Here is a 738-nt window from a genome sequence, read left to right as displayed (position 1 = left end):
TGGAGTAGGTTTTATAGCCAGTTCATCCCAGACTGGCATTTGATGGGACCAGGTGAGGTCACCTTGCAAAGCTAAATCCAGTCTATAACCTGTCTCCATCCATTGACAATCTCCTAAAGGGCCATTTCTGGGCATCCTGGGTGAAAAGCTTTCTGGAGCATATCTTTGCACTAATCCAGAGATACAGAGATTGCACAGTCTCTCCCAATTCATGTGATCTCTTACGGGCAATGCAGGTTTAAGGCAGACTCTCTGGGGTATAGGAGGTCGCAGCATAAAAGGCTCCAGATCTGTCCCAAACCCTCAGATGACTGACATTTGACGCTTTCTAAACACAAACACAGATGCACAAAAATCTTGTGCTTAGGAAATCCGGGTGAAGGTGGAGAAGTAAGCAAGGCAGAGGGCATAGCTCTCTGCCAGTCGTATCACTATCAAGGTATGTGAGGGGGATAAAGTGGTATCGGGAGGGTCTGCTGGATTAGGAATCCTGCATTTACACCCTCAGGCTTTTGTCCCCTTCCCCACTTGCTCTCACTCCCCACCTTCAGCAAACCATGCAGCCCTTCTGTGTCAGCTTGGTGTTGCCCTAAATAACCCTGCTGCTCCCCAGGGTAGTGTTTGTCTGTGTGCCATCACCTGGTAGGGAACAGATGCATGCCTTCCTGCAGCACGTGGATATGGTGGGGAAAGGGAGTCCTGACTGCTGCCCCCCATGCCCTTCATGGGGTCACTGAA

This window comes from Phaethon lepturus, unplaced genomic scaffold (genome assembly GCF_000687285.1).
Source record: "Phaethon lepturus isolate BGI_N335 unplaced genomic scaffold, ASM68728v1 scaffold4789, whole genome shotgun sequence".
NCBI classification, from domain to species: domain Eukaryota; kingdom Metazoa; phylum Chordata; class Aves; order Phaethontiformes; family Phaethontidae; genus Phaethon; species Phaethon lepturus.
Note: the sequence above shows the minus strand (reverse complement) of the source record.